At 47.9% G+C, this 18,974-nt stretch overlaps 1 long non-coding RNA gene across 1 annotated transcript; it reads left to right on the top strand.

The window, feature by feature from the left end:
• The first annotated feature begins 11,722 nt into the window (after positions 1-11,722).
• Positions 11,723-16,124, top strand: LOC143780866 (uncharacterized). The gene is made up of 3 exons (XR_013216515.1): positions 11,723-11,747; positions 15,828-15,996; positions 16,109-16,124. It is a non-coding gene; the product is annotated as an uncharacterized LOC143780866 (long non-coding RNA).
• The last annotated feature ends 2,850 nt before the right edge of the window (positions 16,125-18,974 follow it).

An 18,974-nucleotide genomic window follows, 5' to 3' on the forward strand; every position in this document is an offset into this window, starting at 1 on the left:
TGTCAAGAGGTTACCCGTGTGAGGGATCAACAGGACAAGATCACGACCTATCTGCACAGTTTGTCTACTCGCATGGATTCCCTCATTTCTTCAACTGTACCCGTCTCTGCTACTGGCATCCATGTATCTAGTTGCACAGCAAGTAAAGGTCCTCGCCTGGTGGTCCCCACCTGCTTCCATGGTGACCCAGTTCAGTGTTGAGGGTTCATTAACCAGTGCACGCTGCACTTTGGACTCCTGGGTTATATGTTTACTTCTGATTTGGCCAAGGTGGGCTTCATTATGACTCACCTTGCTGGAGAGGCCCTTACCTGGCTGAATCTGATATGGGAGAGAGGGGATCCTCTTGTCACTAATCTTCAATCTTTTCTAGAAGCATTCCGCAGGACCTTTGACGAACCCGGTTGTGTTATGTCGACAGCTTCGGCACTTCTTCAGCTATGCCAGGAGGCTCTTACAGTGGCTCAGTATGCTGTTCGGTTTCATACCCTTTTATCTGAGTTATCCTGGAACAACGAGGCCTTGGTGGCCGCCTTCTGGGAAGGTCTTTCGGGAAGAGTAAAGGATGAGCTGGCGGGAAGGGATATGCCTACAACTCTGCATGACCTGATTTCCCTGGCAGTACAGAAAGACCTTCGGTTTGAGGAACATTTCAAGGGGTGATCAAAAGTGATAAGTAGAGTTGGGCCACCTCCCTAGTGTTCGAGTTCGGTTCGTCGAACAGGGACGTGTTCGACGAACTGTTCGTCAAACGTTTGACGAACACCATCGAACCCCATTGAAACCAATGGCAGGCAAACACAAACACATACAAACACATGGAAAACACATAGAAAACACCTTAAAAAGGTGTCCAAAAGCTGACAAGCTGCTCAGAAGACACAACAAACACATGGAAAAGTCACAGCTACATATAGTCATGCGAAAAGAAAAGAGGTGGAGGAGTAAAAGGAGGAGGAGACACAGATATAGGCATGTCATGCCCTTCTAAAATCAAGAAAGGCTGGAGTAAAAATCTAAACTCACTCTACCAACACCCAGACATCTTGACAAAAAAAAAAAAAAAGAAATATCTTTAGGTAGAATGGCGGCGGGTCCATTCAGAACACTTTCCTTAGAAGACGTAGTGGCACCCCCGTTGGGAGTTGTGCCAAAAAATGAACCCAATACATTCAGACTAATCCACCATTTGTCATATCCAAGGGGCAGGTCAGTAAACGACAACATCGACGCGGAATCAATTACAGTACTATGTACTGTACCTCCTTTGACGAGGCAATCAGGCAGGTCAAGAAGTTGGTAAGGGGCACCCTAATGGCCAAAACAGACATTGAGGGGGCGTTCCGGTTACTACCTGTGCCTCCGAATAGTGTCCTCCCATTGGGCTGCTTCTGTGAAGGAGCATACTACATAGATCGCTGTTTGCCCATGGGGTGCTCCATATCCTGCTCACTATTTGAGGTGTTTAGTTGCTTCCTCGAATGTGTCGTCATGGACGTTTGTAAGGCGGCACATATTATCCATTACCTCGACGACTTCTTATGCCTGGGCCCAAAAGATTCGCCACAGTGTGAAAACATGTGGTAGTCCACCTGTGAGAAGGAGAGAGCTGGAGGGAGAGTGGACACCCCAGAGCCGAAGGGTAGAATGAGAAAGAAAGAAAGCGGTGTAGCTTGCTTCATGGGTAGGGTACGCTGCTGAGTAGCACTAAATTCTACTAGGCCCAAAAGGATTTCCTGGGCTAGATGCCGTTAAAGGTAGTACTTAGGTAAACAGGCAGTGGGTGGCTGGGCTACTCTGCTGACTAGCAGACACTGAAGCTTTGGAGCAGACCTCTGAATCCCAGGCCATAGCATGAGTAAACAACTCTGCAGACGACCCCACCCACCTGGAATTGACGATGGCAACGTCATGTAAAACTTAGCAAGGGGACTAAATAAAAGAGTCTCCATTTTTTCAAAAAATTCGGACACAGACACCACTTAAGTGGCATCAATTTCGCCAGAGTTTTTTAAAACGGTTGGTGAGGCGATTTTCAAAATTCATCAAGCTTTTAGTCTCCCCAAAATGACACAGGGGTAGAAAAGTCCTTGCGGATCCAGGATTTGTTCATCTTGATGAACGTTAGTCTGTCTACATTGTCACTGGACAGCCGCGTGCGCTTATCTGTTAGCACACCACCAGCAGCGCTGAACACACGTTCAGAGAGAACGCTGGCTGCGGGGCACGACAAGATCTCCAAGGCGTGAGTGGCGAGCTCAGGCCATTTTTCAAGATTGGAAGCCCAAAATGAGCAAGAGTCCAGTTCCACAGTCATGGCATCGATGTTAACTCAGAGATACTCTTGTACCATCCTCTCTAGGCGTTGGCTGTGCGTCAGACTTCTTGTCTCCTGTGGCCTTGCAAAGGATGGTCTAAAAAAAATCTTGAAATGATTGGAAAAAATTGCTGTTACCAGATACGATGTTACTGTTACGGTTAGAGTGATGACTCGATATGGTGTTTTGTGGAAAAGCAGATGTTATATTCTGTAACAGTCTCTGCTGATACTCCTGAATGCGTGAATCCCTTTCTATGGCAGGAATTATTTTGCCAAATTTGCTTTTGTACCGGGGATCTAAGAGTGTGGCAACCCAGTAGTCGGCATTACTTCGGATTCTGACAATCCGAGGGTCATGTTGCAGGTAGTGTAGCAAGAAGGCACTCATGTGTCTTGCGCATCCAGGAGGACCAAGTCCTTGTTGTCTTGGTGGTGGCCCCCCAACCTCGCACAACAGAAATTTGATCAAGGTCTCCCTCATCTGATGAGTCTTCCATGCCCAGCGCCAGTTCATCCTCCACTTCTTCCTCGCCTCCTGCACCTTCCTCAACAGTTTGGCTGCTACCATGCGCCCTTGGTAATCCCTCTCCCCCAGCCTCCAATGCCAGCCGCCTTGGTGCTGCCAACCTTCTTGACCTTGGAGATATGATCCCTTCCGCATACGACTCCTCCTGTTCCTCCTCCTCCACCTGACTTCGGACACTGTGTAAGGTGTGCTCCAGCATGTAAATCACCGGAATGGTCATGCTGATAATGGCATCGTCAGCACTAAACATCTTCATTGCTATTTCAAAACTGTGCAGAAGGGTGCATAGGTCCCTGATCTGAGACCACTTCTGCAGCGTGATTTGCCCCACCTCTTGATCTCGTTGGCCCAGGCTATACGTCATAACGTATTGCACCAGGGCTCGTCGGTGCTGCCACAGTCGCTGCAACATGTGCAGAGTTGAATTCCACAGTGTGGGCCCATCGCATTTCAGCCGGTGAACTGGCAGGCCCAATGACTTCTGTAGAGATGCAAGTCGTCGAGCTGCGGGATGCGAACGGCGGAAGTGAGCACACAGCGACCGTGCCCTCTGCAGAAGCCCATCTAGTCCGGGATAGTGGGATAAAAATTGCTGGATAACCAGGTTCAAAATGTGAGCCATACAAGGCACATATGTGACATTGCCCCGGCGAAGGGCCGCACCCAGGTTTGCAGCATTGTCGCACACAGCCTTCCCTGGCTGCAGGTTGAGTGGAGACAACCATTGATGGAACTCGGTCTCCAGTGCTGACCACAACCCCTCAGCTGTGTGACTCACATTTCACAGACATTTCAATGTAAACACTGCCTGATGCCGTTGAGCCCTGGTGACAGCATAGTGAGGAGGTGTGCAGGATTCCTTCTGCGCAGTTACATCGCGTGTGGCATTACCAGACAGGCTTTGGGTGCAGGTGGAGGACCGAGAGGAGGTTGAGGAGGCAGAAGCAGTGGAGGAACTTCTAGATGCAGAGGATCGATGAGCAACTGGTGGGGATGGCAAGACTTGGACAGCAGCCCCTTCTCCTGATGTCGCCGTAGTTACCCAGTGCCCAGTCACCGACATGTAACGCCCCTGTCCATGTCTACTCGTCCAAGTGTCTGTGGTGAAATGCACCCTGTCACACACAGAGGTTCTCAAGGAAGCGGTGATGTTGTGTGCGACATGCTGGTGTAGCGCAGGCACAGCTTTCTTTGAGAAGTAGTGGCGACTGGGCATCTGGTACTGGGGCACTGCGACGGACATAAGGTCTCGAAAATCCTCTGTGTCCACCACACGGAAAGGCAGCATTTCTGTAGCCAACAGCTTGCAGATGGAGAAATTCAACTTCTTAGCTTTGTAATGGCTAGGAGGAAATGGTCTTTTACTTGTCCACATCTGAGGGACTGAGGGCTGGCTGCCGTGCTTAGACGGAGTTGAGTAGGGTGTCCCCGGCAAACTGCTTGTCTATGAGGAAAGTGCAGGCGGAGATGTTATGTTGCCTTGATCAAAATGTGGTGTTGATGTCGGAGAGCGCTCAACACCAGCAGGTGTTTCCACTTGCAAATGTCCTGACGACCTGCCAATCACACTGGCTGTTGCGGGTAAAGAGGTGGAAGTTCTACGTCCAAAACCATGTGCGACTGCTTGCCCCACAGTCACAGAGGATGAAGTCGAGGACGCGGATGCACTTGATGGGGCAGACGGTGGTTGACCTGGCCCACTAGGCCGCATTGTGGCACAGTGAGCTTCCCACTGCAACTTATGCCTCATATCCATGTGACGGTTCATGCATGAAGTACTCAAGCTAGTGATTTTTTGGCCTCTACTGAGATTTTGTTGACAAATCTTACAGACAACATGAATTGGGTCATCCTTTGCGATGTCAAAAAATGCCCAGGCTATGCAAGGCTTAGAGCCCGTGTGACCTGAAGAGCCACCACGACTTCTGCTCAGAGGTACAGTTGGGGTTGACGATGCAGTTGCTGACGTGCTTCCAGTACTCCGTCTCTGTCCAGGAAGGCGCACCATAACCTCGTCGTCAGACTCGTCACTAGCATCCTCCTCCACCTCCTCTGCTGACCTCATGGACTGGCGGACTGGGGGTTGACAGTAAGTGGGGTCTACAACCTCGTCATCATCATCCTGTGTGTGTCACGGGGGTACTGGGTAGACTAAGGCTGGTTACCCGGGCCCCTGCGATATCCCTCAGACTAGGGAAAACCCTGTCTGTCCCTCTCCCAGAATTTACACCAATGGTGTGCTTGTCTGGGCCACCAGGCCTGACCCTGACTCCTGTTTCAGCCCTATGCTGAAACCTCCACCCGCCACCCAGTGATTAGACCACACACCAACCTCAACAGAAAGTGAAGACAGGGAAAACTAAAAACGCACCACGCGGCAGTCACACAGGAAAACACTATAACGTGCACAGGGCAAAACAAATACAAATATAGGAAGGAGAAATATGACAAAGGATAATACACCACCAGATACGATATTTCTACTCCAAGACCACCACTCCAGACCGGAATCACTAGGCACAAGCTATAATCGGCGATGCCCAAAGTCCAGCAGAACTATTTAAAGGCAGTGGGTGTGACCCAGCCTCCAACCCCAGTACCAGCTAAATTAACCCCGGACAACCTAGATAAAATCTAGTAGGCACCACTCAGCATATAGTGGACGAATGCGGAATTACCGCTGTCTGTCGGACGCCCTAGTGTGAATAGCGTCCAACATGACAGTGTGTTCTCACACCCGTCGTCCTCAGAGCCAACATCTTCCTGCCCCGACCGAAAAGTCAAGTTTTTGTTCCAATCAGGTATCTCAGTCTCATCATCATCTTCCTCATTGTCTCCACCAACAGGAGTTACAGTTTGGGAATGAGGGTCTACATTATGCTCAGAACCTTCTTCATCTGGGCCTGGATCCGACTCACAAAGATTCTGGGCATCAGTGCAGATCATTTCCTTGTCTGGATTCACAGAAGCTCTGGAGCAGACCTCTGATTCCCAGGCTATAGTATGCGTAAACAGCTCTACAGACTCAACCATGTGTGTTACCCCATGCTCAGACGGGCAGCTGGAGACTTGGGAGCTGTGAGGAAGCAAGTGCGATTGGGGTGACAACTCTGAGGACTGGAGTAGTTGTGATGTTGAAGTTGACATGGAGGAGAGCCCACTTGAACGAGCACTTGATATCCATTCAAGCACCTGCTGTTTTTCTGCCTCATCTGCAATTTTTGGCGATGCTTGTAGCGATGGTCGTAAGAAAGGGATCATATCAGATTGTCCACGAAAAGAAGTAGACATCTTACTTTGGCTGGAAGTTGGTCTTTCTTCTACAGATGTTACTGTTGCTTTACCACCTACCCCACGGACACAACCTTTTTTTCCCTTTCCAACACGCCTATTCCCCTTTCCACCAGCAGCAGGCCTTTTGCCACTCATTTTAGTGCTTAACTAATTGGCAACTCTGTATCTGTAGTTGTTGGCACAACAACCGATGGATGAAAACCGAGCAGAACTGCCACTGTGGTACTAGGCCCAAAACTATTAACTGGATTAGATGCAGTGAAAATTGAGATACACAGGTGGTGTAGCTAGCTTCACAGGCGGGCTACTCTGCTGATGTGCAGACACTGCTACTAAGCCCAAAACGATTTACTGGGTTAGATGCAGTAAAAATTGAGATACACAGGCGGTGTAGCTAGCTTCACAGGCGGGCTACTCAGATGACTATCAGACAATGCTACTAGCCCAAAAGGATTGGCTGAGCTAGATTACACCAAATGCTGTGACAAACACTTGCACAGCATTGGCTCAGACCTGCCTGGCAAACAGTGCTATGAACTGCTGTAACCTACCCTGACAATTCGCTCCAAAAAAACACTTAGTCTGTATAGCGCCCACAGCAGCAGCGGTGCCATCTAACACTAAGCTGCAGCAGTGAGGAAATAGTGACGACAGGGCAAATGGCTGGTTCTTATAGGGCAAGGACATGTGACATACACAGCCAATGACACATGCCCTTACTTGTGTGCATCACATGCACATTGCTGTGTGTGTGTGTGCACTGCTGATAGGCTGAGAGACTGCACCTCTGTAAATGCGGGAAAGAAAAAAAAAAAAAATGGAGATCGGCGTTATTTCAGCACAGATCTATCCCCCGCCCACTATACACTGAAACAGTCCATTAACAATGATAAACAGTTTTAATGTGCAAATCAAGCTAGGCTTTTGGTGAACGAACAGTTATCGAACAGAAACTCGAACAGCCGAATTTTAAGCAAATTGTTCGGGTTCCTTGAATGACTCGAACACTGCCCAAAACAGCTCGAATTTGAAGTTGGCGAACAGTTCGACTCGAACACCGCTCATCTCTAGTGATAAGAAGCCCTACCACCTGTGTTCTAGTTCACCAAAACCTGCGACCTCCCTGACTTCGTCCTCCTCGCCTGAGGCTATGGAAGTGGATCAAGTAAGCTTGGCCAACCACTGCCAGGTGGCGCGTTGCCTGGAGGGGAGCTAGTTTTACTGTGGAAGTTCAGAGCATCTGATCTGCTCCTGCCCAAAGAAGTCGGGAAACTCCAGTGCCTAGGGTCTGTAGGAGAGGCTACCCTAGGTAAGGAACATCTCTCTCCATCACTGCAAATAACGGTCTCCGTGTCCTTCGGCACAGTAACATTCAGGAATCCGCTTTTATGCATTGCCTGGTTTGTCTCACCCCTTGCTTTTAGGTCTACCCTGGCTCCCGATGCATGAACTAGTCTTAAATTGGAAGATGGGAGAGGTTCTGCACTGGGGGGGGGGGGGGGGGGGACTCCTGCTCAGACCGGTGTATCATCACTGGGTCAAGTTGCTGCCTTGAGTGGAATTCTCGTATAACAATCAAGTAAGTGAATCCTCAGGAAGATTTCCCTTTCAGATTGTGTTTGGACTCCAACCCGGGATCCCTCTTCCCATCTCTGGGTCTTCAGGCGTCCCTGCAGCTCACACCTTTACAGAGGAATTCTTGAAAGTGTGGAGCAACACCAAAGTCCCCTTGGAGAAAGCCTCACAACGTATGAAGAAGCATGTGGACAAAAGACGCCTGGATGCTCCAATCTTTCGGCCCAGAGATAAGGTGTGGCTCTCCTCCAGGTGCATCTGTCTGAAGGTGCCCTCCTACAAACTGGGTCCCCGCTTCATTGGTCCTTTTGAAGTCTTGAAACAGATCAACGCAGTCTCATACAAATAGAAATTGCCTGCTTCTTTACGTGTGCCTAACTTTCCATGTTTCCCTACTTAAACCAGTAGTTTTGAGCTCCTTCTTTAAAGACCCAGGTTCCACTCTTGATCCCGTCAGTGAGAAGGATGTCTTTGAGGTAGAAAATATCTTGGCCACTAAGAGAGTAAGTGGTAAGACCTATTATTTGGTGGATTGGAGGGGCTTTGGTCCCAAGGAAAGGTCATGGGAGCCTAAAGAGAATATTCAGGCCCCTCTCCTACTGAAAAAATGCTATGCAGGCTTGAAAAAGAGGGGGCGTAAAGAGGGGGGATACTGTTACACCTTGTTCCACTCCTTTACCTTTGCGGGGTCCCCATCGGGACTCCCACTCTGTGCCTACGCTATCCTGCTGCAGCCTTTGCTTCCCCTCTTCCTCCTGCTTCCTAGCCAGCAGGTTCCCGGGTAGAGTGCATAGGTCGCATGCACATGCATTCCCGGTCTCTTAAAGAGACAGTGTGCATTTTTTAAAAAGTACTTCTGACCAATGGCGTGTTAGTAATTACTATTTCTAGCCCCTCCACCATAGGGAAGGTGCCGGAGCAACAAGTATCCTCTGTTGCTAGCTTCTGATTTCGGCTAGTGTGTGCTTTAGCTTCTGAAGTGTTCTGCCAGTGCTCTGCTTACAATGTTTGTCTCCGCAGACTATCAGCTACCTGTTACCCGGCTTTCCTGGACGAAGACTGTTCTGACTACGCCAGTTCTGCCACGTTCCGCCATTCAGCCTCCGTACCTCTGGACAACGCCAGTACCACCTGTGTCAGCTCCACGACATCTGTTAACCCTGCTTGTCCGTCTGTCCCACTGGGACAGCTGCCAGGTGTCCGGGGTCTAACTGGAGGTAGCACCCGTGTCCCCCAGGCATTCCATTCTGACCCTGTTCGAGGGGACTTACCACGGGTGCCTGGGGCTCACGTAGTCACAACCTCTTCAGAGCCCCCGGACCATGGTCCTGAGGTTCCACAAAAATATCAATAAAAAATGAATGTGAACTTCACCACCTGTGTCTCCGCTTCCATTCGTTACACATTGTACCCTGCACAGATTCTAGATACCATGTGCCAGATGCAGCAAAGCAACCCCAGAACATAACAGAGCCTCCTCCATGTTTCACAGTAGGGACAGTATTATTTTCTTGATATGCTTCTGTAGCGCCCCCACTGCCGCAGGGCCGAGGGGTACCCGGTACCGGGCCTCTGAGTCTCTGCTCTGGGGTTGTCACGGTGGCTAGACCCGGTCCGTGACCCTGCTGAGGGGCGTACAGTGATAGATGTGGATAGTGGTGGTGGTGGTGCGGTGCAGTAAATAACGAGGACACCAGGTTGCAGTCTCTTTACCTCTTTACTGAAGATCTCTGGGTCCTCAATCCGGAATACGGTTAACCAGGCTGCGCAAGTCCGGCCGGTCCAATGGCACCTCCAGAGTTCTCTTTGCAGGTGGAAATCTGTGCCTTCCTGCTAGCGCTATGTGTTGTGGTCCTTCCCTGCTGTGCTTACGGAAAGTCCCCACAACTGTTGTGTCTGTTTCTTAAGTTCCCTCACAACTCGATTAGATTATGTTCTGCTAAACTTCCGTCCCTCCCTGATGTTACGGTTAGGACGGCACCCGTATGACGGGTAGGCTCGGAGCTCTTCCGGGACCCTAGAGTCGCCCCTCTCCACAACTTGCCCCCTATGTCTTCGTAGGTGACTTAGGTGAGACAGCCCGCCTATGACTGACTGTCCTGCCGTTGGTCCGAAGTATTGCTTGAAGCTAGATGTATGAATACTTCCTCGGCGTTCCGGCCGCCGGTTGTGCGCCTCAGTAGGATGTTGCCTCGGTCTCACAGCACGACTCCTACTGGTATTCTCCTTGTTGCTTGATCTCGTTTCTCACTCAGCACAATCTATCTCGCTTCCAATCCTTCCCTGGGCACCGCCGCCATGCCGAGCAGGCACGGTCCCTTGACGTTCTCTCAAGTTGCCAGACCTCTGTCAGGATCCCACCCCCGACAGGGGCCCTACCAAATCTTCCCCAACAACACCCTCTGCCACAAGGTGTTGCCTGGTTCCAACCCAGTCAGCTTTCTGTCCTAACTTCCTGCCTGACCCCCAGTTTTACCAGTATGTGAGGAGTGGCCTAATGAATAGAACCCTTAGCTCCCCCTGGAGGCCCGGCTGTGAAATGTATTGGTGTCTGTGATACCTGATCAGATGAACTCCTTCAGTGCCATCAGACGTACCATAGCTCCCCTTAGTGGCGGAGCCACAGTACTGCAACGACCAGGACTCTGGGGCGCTGCACTTCATTTTTCCATCTGTTAACATAGAGCTGATGTGCCTTGCCAAAATAGGGGTACCATCGTGTGACACAGCAGTACTGCCAGGAAAGGTATAGAACATATACTTTATCTATTTGCAGCCTGCCATCCCGCAACTTAACCTTATGACTCTGTGTAGTCACTGAGTTATGGCTATCATAGTAGGTTTTTTTAGGGCACATTAAAAACTATAAAGCTATACAGTCATTCCCTGGCAGGTCCTCCTTTGGTGCTGACCCTCCTATCCATATTTCTGGGTTATTAACCCCTTAGCACCAGTGCGCTTTCCATTGCAAGTTAGAGATATCTCTGTAACCTCATCTGTGTATATGTGGATTTTCAGCCGTTTTACTGCTATTGGTTTTTGTTGCACACTATGGATTTAGATCCCTCTTTTTTTGTCCTAGCACCCTTTCTTATTTTAATTTTGTTTAATAAAGTGTATTTTAATATTCATTTTTGTACTTCACTTTATTTACCTGACAAACATTATGGGTAAATAGGGGTTGTATAATGTTATAGTGAAGTACCATCTACCGTCATAGGGTAGTTTCACATTTTGAGGGACTATTGTTTGTGATTTAGTATATGTAATGAGTGTGTATGCAAGAATCCTGATAACCCGTCCCCTTAAAAAAATGTCATTATATATTTTAACATGCACTTAATTTTGTATGAACATTTTTAAATAAAAGAGAACATATTTTGCACACATAGGCCCTCATCAAGGACTACTGTGACTTCCTTTACAGTAGTTGTAAAAATGTTTGTAACCCTTTATGGACTGACACATTATTTTCTATATTATTAAATAGAAATGTGGAGTGAATGTAAGAATATTAATTAAATCAGTAACATTTCACATGATTGATACATAAATGGTAATTATACTAGCTTCATATGAACGGATCATCCTCATAAAATGAAAGCTAGTGTTCCCAAAAGTAATAAATAATTTGATAATTGGCAAAAAGGAGGATAAGACAGTCATTTTGGCTACTTTGTTGTAAAGATTGAGGCAATAACTTCCATTAGCCATTAGTAATGTCCTGTGTCACTGCATAAAAGACCTTGCAACCAAAATACTCAAACACTTTAAGCACAGAGACCATCTGCTTTCAGCAGAGTTGTATGTCAAAGGTTTGGCAGTCTTACTTGTAGGTACGTCTGACGTATGGTTTGTCCCAAGGGTCTCAAGGGCATAGATTTTTAGAATAATATGGGCATGCTATTTTAAGTGTTAATCTGGCTGTGACATTATTGCCCTTTAGCCTACAGAATCCCACATGATCCTTGTCCAGGGAACCAGTCAAATATGTATCAAGTCAAGATGCCAACTGATCCTTGACTTCGAAAGGTATTCAAATTTAATATTAACTATTTATCAAGTATATGTACCCCAAGGTATATTAGATTTTATAGATTCCAAAACTGTACATACTGTGACCAATCCGTCAGTTATACAAGTCAGGTCTTTCTTCATTTTACAGCCAGGATCTATTTAGACATGAATTGTAATTTATCTTGAAACTTCACAAGGACATTTAACCACAAGTGAAGAGCTGAAAATCTGTAGCACAGTGGTTTATAGATTATACTTTCGCTCATAAACTATTTGTTCCATATTAGGCTACTTTCACACTAGCGTCGTGTGACGTACGTCGCAATCTGTCGTTTTGTGAAAAAAACGGATCCTGCAAATGTGCTTGCAGGATGCGTTTTTTCCCCCATACACTTATATTAGCGACGGATTGCGACGGATTGCCACACGTCGCATCCGCCGTGCGACGGATGAGTCGTGTTTTGGCGGACCGTCGGCACAAAAAAAGTTACATGTAACGTTTTTTGGTGCGTCATGTCCGCCATTTCCGACCGCGCATGCGTGGCCGGAACTCCGCCCCCTCTTCCCCGAAAATTACAATGGGGCAGCGGATGCGTTTAAAAACTGCATCCGCTGCCTCCGTTGTGCTTTTATTTCACAGTATGCGTCGGTACGTCGGCCCGACGCACTGCGATGGACCCGTACCGATGCTAGTGTGAAAGTAGCCTTATGGTCTATGCAATGGAACTATTCCACTTAATCAAAAACATGCTCTGTGATTTTCAGACTATAAAATTGTGCAGGACACAGTAAATGTACATTTTCATGGTTGTCATGCCACCTCATCAAGCAATTGAATTTTTTTAGATGTCACCACCAAAAGTTGTCTGTGCTGTTGACTTGATACACGGCAAGCTAAATCTACCTTTTGGCAAGCTGTTAAAAGTACAGAATAATAAGTAAACCTGTGGTTGTCAACAGGCTAAAGTCACTTTCTACTTATACAATTCTATTGGCATAACTAATTTACAGCGCATTTCTCTGTATGGTATTTATAGCGGAGCGGTTTAAAGGAGTTGTCCACTACTTGGACAACCCCTTCTCAGGCCATGTATGCTAGGTTGGCTGGGGGGGAGGCCATGTATGCCAAACTGGTTGGGGAGGCATGTATGGCAAACTGGCTGGGGGGGCATACAGTATATGCCAGGCTAGAGGGGTTATTATACTCTATTTTCCTTATCCATTATTTTCCTCTGTGTGTGAGTGTGCATGTTTTTTCCTGTGTATGAGCGTGCACGTGTATTTTCCTATGTGTATGAGCATGCAAGTGTATTTTCCTATGTGAGTGTGAGCATGCACGTGTATTTTCCTATGTGTGTGAGCCTGCATTTGTATTTTCCTGTGTGTGAGAGTGCATGTGTGTGCGTGTGTGTGAGTGTGCATGCGTATTTTCCTGTTTGAGCGTGCATGCGTATTTTCCTGTTTGAGCGTACATGCGTATTTTCCTGTGAGCGTGCATGTGTATTTTCCTGTGTGAGCGTGCATGTGTATTTTCCTGTGTGAGCGTGCATGTGTATTTTCCTGTGTGAGCGTGCATGTGTATTTTCCTGTGTGAGCGTGCATGTGTATTTTCCTGTGTGAGCGTGCATGTGTATTTTCCTGTGTGAGCGTGCATGTGTATTTTCCTGTGTGAGCGTGCATGTGTATTTTCCTGTGTGAGCGTGCATGTGTATTTTCCTGTGTGAGCGTGCATGTGTATTTTCCTGTGTGAGCGTGCATGTGTATTTTCCTGTGTGAGCGTGCATGTGTATTTTCCTGTGTGAGCGTGCATGTGTATTTTCTTGTGTGAGCGTGCATGTGTATTTTCCTGTGTGAGCGTGCATGTGTATTTTCCTGTGTGTAAGCGTCCTGTGTGAAAGCTTAATCTCCCCGGGGGTCCTTTTAAGGTCTAAAAACATCAGAAAATAATGGAAACACTGCTCAAATGACACAGGTACATCATGGGGATCGCCCCATTTCTGACTCCTAGGTCATAGCTGTAAGCAATATAGTCAGAGTTTCACGCCATTTTTACCGCTGCACCAAAAAACATACAAAAACATAACCAAAATGGATTTTGCGGGGAAATATGTGAAGTGTAAGATTGCACTTACTTACGGGTTGGGGAATACTCGCTTGGCAGCGATATAACACTCAGCAAGACGTTTTTCTCCTAAAAGTTCAACTGGGTTTATTACTCCATAAACCCCGGTGGCGGAAAACACAAAACAACAGTCTTCATAGCATGGCAAAACAAAGCAACAATGTTCATAGTGTGACTCTGTTCCATCAGGACTGTGACCATACACTCTTGGTCGAGTCCAATATTCAGGCTCGCTCTGGAGCCAAACACACAGTCTGGTATTACCTGCTTGTCAGTGCTGCAGGCTTTCCACTGCAGTACCACACGGGACCTGTTTCTGGCTCTGCAGATCCCTGTCCTCACCTCGTGCTGTTCAGGGATCCAGTCCTCCTCCCAGGACCTCCCAACACCCAGGTTACTCGGGATCACACAGATGGCCTGTCCGGGTACTATTCAGGACGTCCATCCCCAGCTGGGACCATCCAATACCCAGGTCAACAGTAGCAAAGTCCCACCATGTGCTCCTCAGGGCTAGCACACCCAACACCGAGGTTTCTCTCAGGACCTTGCACCTGTACCATTCAGGTCTACACACTCAGACCACATAGGAACCTCCAGGAACATGTGACCCACACCCTGGTCACATTATGTACCTTGTAACCACACCCCCATAGGTGAGGTATGGATCACATGGGCTGGTCACGTGATCCTGTAGTGATGGGCAGTCCGGCTCTTTTTGGTGATCCGGCTCTCATGGCTCCGCTCACCAAAAAGAGCCGGCTCTTTCGGCTCACGAACCGGCTCTTTTTGGATCCTAAATGGATCCCTATTGAATACCTGTTCGGGCATCCGAAACCCCGCCCACCTACCGCAGAAACTCCGCCCACTTCCTATGAGCCAATTAAATTGAAGAGTGGGCGGAGTTTTGCTCAGGTGGGCGGAGTTACGCATGCCGAAGTCCGGGAGTTTACGCCCAGTGAGAGCCATTCAGGAATTTTAGTGGCTCTCACTGGTGTGCCGGCTCCCATCGTTCACAGCAGGGAGCCGGCTCTTTGTGTCGGCTCGTTCATGAACGACACATCACTATGATCCTGACATCATTGCAGGTCCTCAAAATACCCACACTGCCAAATAGGAAAAAGGGGTACAGTGAGCACCCTCACCCAGTGGTGAGGTATGTGGGTAGCCAGACCCTCCCATCTCTCCTAAATGACATCTTCAGTGCTTACGTGCTCTAATGACAAGATACTCCGGGTTGCATCGCAGGGAGCATCCATCCCTGTGACACATACCTCCCATTAACCACAATGCCGGACACTGTCTCACTATCACATCCATGCATACCTAAGGCCTCAATATGCCTCTGTGCGTATACTGGGCAGACCATGCAGCGCCCCCTACCTGTTACAGGGGTCACTGCATCACAGAAGATACATCCTTTCCAGGGTAATGACTTGTATATAAGGCCAAAATGTTCCTCCACCACTTTGGACATGTTCACACTTAGCGTTTTTGATGCGTTTTTCAACATTAACATTGCTTTCAACCAATACAAATGCATTCACTGGGAAATGTCATTGTAACATTTAACAACCCTAGCTGGCTGTCACGCCGCCGCTGCTGCCGCCGCCGCCGCCGTTCGCCGCGTCTTCTCATACTTACCTGTCCTCGGCGTCCCGGCGCAGCTCCTCCTCTGCAGCGTCTTCCTTTCGGCGTCTGCTCTCGCTCCCTGCTGCTCGTCGAGTGCGTGCGCACGTCAGGTTCAGCTCTGCGTGTGCGCACTTCTAGCTTCCCTCCTGCGCTTTCTGCTCAGTCCTCTCTATCACCCTGGAGGACTTTCACCCGGAGGTAATGCGCAGCACTGCTATATATATCTGCCTCTTCCTCTCTCCTGTGCCTATGGTCATTTGTGTATTCTATTGCCCTAGGCTCCCTTGGTCTCTGTGCATTTTTCCGTGCTCTCTGACATTTGTCTTCCTTCTCCATCTCTCCAGCGCCCTGCCCATTCCTGTGTTCCAGCTTTGTTCCAGCCAGTCTCTCCGTCTCTCTGGTTCCCCGTCCGTTCCTGTGTTCCTGCCTAGTTCCTGCCAGCCCCCACTTCCGCAGTATCCTGCTGTATCCTGAACCCCTGTGGTGAACCTGTCGGCTCCTGTTTTCCCTGCGGTACTCCTGCCTGTCTCTTTGCCCTTGCATCTTCTGTGTTACTATTGGGTCCTTGCCCCTTCCCTAGCCTCTGTCACTCCTGGCAGCTTAGTGTGATTTCTTTTCCATCCAGGTCCCCCAGGTCCCGGTTACGAGAGGTAAAGGAGGGCCTCCTGAAAAAATGTTGCATTGAATGCAAGGCCTGCCCTTCTATCAAGTCATATGCACCCCAATAAGCCTTTGAACCCAGATACTGGATGGCCACAGGAAAACCCACTTCATGGTCTTCAGTTGGTCCTGAAATTTCCATACAATTCCATACAATTTCCTTATGCATTGAATGCAAGGGCCACCTTGACCCAAATTTGGATAAGGTTAGCGTGCACTCGGTCAGGAGTACGAGGTGCTGGTGTAATGGATCGAATGATCCCAAGTACTAGTAAATATAATTTCACCGCACACTCTAATGAGAACGTGTTGATTGCTTAAACATTTATTATCAATAAATCTATATTGGGGAGCAAAACAGAAACACAGAGTCTGGAAGCGATATGTACAGACGTTTCGGCTCTACCAGAGCCTTACTCATTGTATCGCTGTAAACATAAAAAATAAAAAAACATATCACCAAACAATATAGAACAACAACATGATGACAATATATGGTGAGATTCTTTAGTGACCCTAAAGGTAAAAAAAGGGGGGAAATAATACATTGTGAAAGATGTATTTGAGGTTCTGTTTCACTGTTTTAATTCGGTGGTATACAGAAGTCTTGTCCAATCCAGTCCTTGTTCATTTTTATAAGAGTAAGCCTGTCAGTATTGTCAGTTGACAGGCGGATGCGCTTATCTGTTATAATGCGAGGGTCACGTGAAATGCAGCGAAATATAAAGTCAGCCATGCGTGCCAGACTGCTAACAGGCAAGGCTTCTGTGTCCTCACCAACAGGACGACTGACCATGCTGTCCTCATCCTCCTCCCTGTCCTCAGGCCATCCCCACTGAACAGACGGTATGACAGCTGTGTTTGTAGTACCGTCTATAGTGCATATAAGTAGCTCCTGTTCTTCCTCCTCCTCCTCATTGTCTACCAATCCACGTTGGGACGACATGAGGCTGGGCTGAGTGTAATCACCCTGTATGGTTTCTTGCTCTATGTCCTTGTGCTCTGCTTGCAATGCATCCCCTTTAATTGTGAGCAGAGAGGTTTTCAGAATGCAGGGAAGCGGGATGATGACACTAATTATGGAATCATCGCCGCTCACCATTTTGGTGCAGTCCTCAAAGTTTTGGAGGATGATACATATGTCTGACATCCATGTCCACTCCTGAATTCTTACGTGTGGAGTCTGATCTGAATATTGATGGCCTTGTTGATGCTGGTAGTCAACAACTGCCCTCTTCTGCTCACAAATCCTTTCAACATATGCAGTGTAGAGTTCCAACGCATGGGGACGTCACACACCAGTCGGTGAGCCGGAAGCTGCAAACACTGCTGAAGCATGGCAAGGGGGGCTGAAGCTGTAGCTGTTACAACACTGTAACACAGGACTAGGGTAGAAGAGGGAAAACTGACCCTGCACTGTAACGAGGCTGATACCCTACGATAGAGTGGGCAACCCATTCCTTGCGAATTGGCCCACCGACATAAGTAGAGCTTTTTGGGCAAAGGCATCAACATAGAGTTTACAGGAGAAAAAAAGAGGCATTAAAAAAAAAGAACATGGTCCCTACAGTCAAACATGGCGGTGGTTCCCTGATATTTTGGGGTTGCTTTGCTGCCTCTGGCACTGGACTGCTTGACCGTGTGCATGGCATTATGAAGTCTGAAGACTACCAACAAATTTTGCAGCATAATGTAGGACCCAGTGTGAGAAAGCTGGGTCTCCCTCAGAGGTCATGGGTCTTCCAGCAGGACAATGACCCAAAACACACTTCAAAAAGCACTAGAAAATGGTTTGGTTTGAGAGAAAGCACTGGAGACTTCTAAGGTGGTCAGCAATGAGTCCAGACCTGAATCCCATAGAACACCTGTGGAGAGATCTAAAAATGGCAGTTTGGAGAAGGCACTCTTCAAATATCAGGGACCTGGAGCATTTTGCGAAAGAAGAATGGTCTAAAATTCCAGCAGAGCATTGTAAGAAACTCATTGATGGTTGCCGGAAGCGGTTGGTTGCAGTTATTTTGGCTAAAGGTTGTGCAACCAAGTATTAGGCTGAGGGTGCCAATACTTTTGTCTGGCCCATTTTAGGAGTTTTGTGTGAAATGATCAATGTTTTGCTTTTTGCTTCATTCTCTTTTGTGTTTTTTCATTTAAGACAAATTAAATGAAGATAATAATACCAAAGAATTTGTGATTGCAATCATTTTCAGGAAAAAACTGAGTATTATCTGACAGAATTGCAGGGGTGTCAATACTTTTGGCCACAACTGTATGGTCCCCTATTGGAGACAATGTCTGTGCGAACACCATGGAGTCTGACAATCTCTTTCACAAATGCCCTGGCAAGTGTCTTAGCGAAGGGTAATTTATAGAACGGGATCAAATGGCACATCTTACTAAACCGGTCCACATCAACTCAGATGACAGAAAAACCCTTGGAGATTGACAGTTCGGTGATAAAATCCATTGCAAGATGCGTCCATGGAGAACCAGGAACCTCCAATGGGCAAAGCAACCCTGCCGCCGGAGCATGAGAAGCCTTAGACCTAGAGCAACTGGGACACTGACGCACCCACTTGACAATTTCTCTTAGCCACGCCGGCCACCAGAAACTCCGACCAATCGACTTTCTTGTTTCGGCAATCCCTGGATGACCTGACAAACAAGACTCATGACATTCCGTAAACAAAGCTCTCCTCAGGGCTTTAGGCACAAATAATTTCCCATACGGAGTGTTAGTTGGTGCCTCATCCTGGGCTTTAAGAATGCTATTTTCCAACTCAGAACCTAATGCTGCCACCACCACCCCTCTCTGCAGAAAAGATTCCTCCTTT

This window comes from Ranitomeya variabilis, chromosome 1 (genome assembly GCF_051348905.1).
Source record: "Ranitomeya variabilis isolate aRanVar5 chromosome 1, aRanVar5.hap1, whole genome shotgun sequence".
Lineage (NCBI taxonomy): Eukaryota > Metazoa > Chordata > Amphibia > Anura > Dendrobatidae > Ranitomeya > Ranitomeya variabilis.